The following is a 335-nucleotide window of genomic DNA, read 5'->3' as shown; positions in this document are numbered from 1 at the left end:
ACAAATATTCTTAAAAATCTGAAAAACAAAGAACTTCTGGAACAGAAGACAATTTTGAAGCTTTATCATATTCTACTCCACTCCTATGTCACTGGCCAGTGAAAACCTCCATCACTGTTAGCATTTTGTTTAATTGGAAGAGTAACTGGAATTCAGTGTTTAAGTAAAATGCAGGATGGGCTTTTCAGCATGTAGAACTCCAGTGTGAGCTTTGTAGTTGTCATGTGTTCTATTCCACTAAATTCTAAATTGAAAAAAAAAAGTTGTTTGATGTAGACTGCTCTGTCTTCTTCCATGCTGAACAGGGATACAGGGTGAGGCAATTGGGGTACCCC

The sequence above is a fragment of the Nannospalax galili genome, unplaced genomic scaffold (genome assembly GCF_000622305.1).
Source record: "Nannospalax galili isolate Female #2095 unplaced genomic scaffold, S.galili_v1.0 scaffold337, whole genome shotgun sequence".
Taxonomy (NCBI): Eukaryota; Metazoa; Chordata; class Mammalia; order Rodentia; family Spalacidae; genus Nannospalax; species Nannospalax galili.
Note: the sequence above shows the minus strand (reverse complement) of the source record.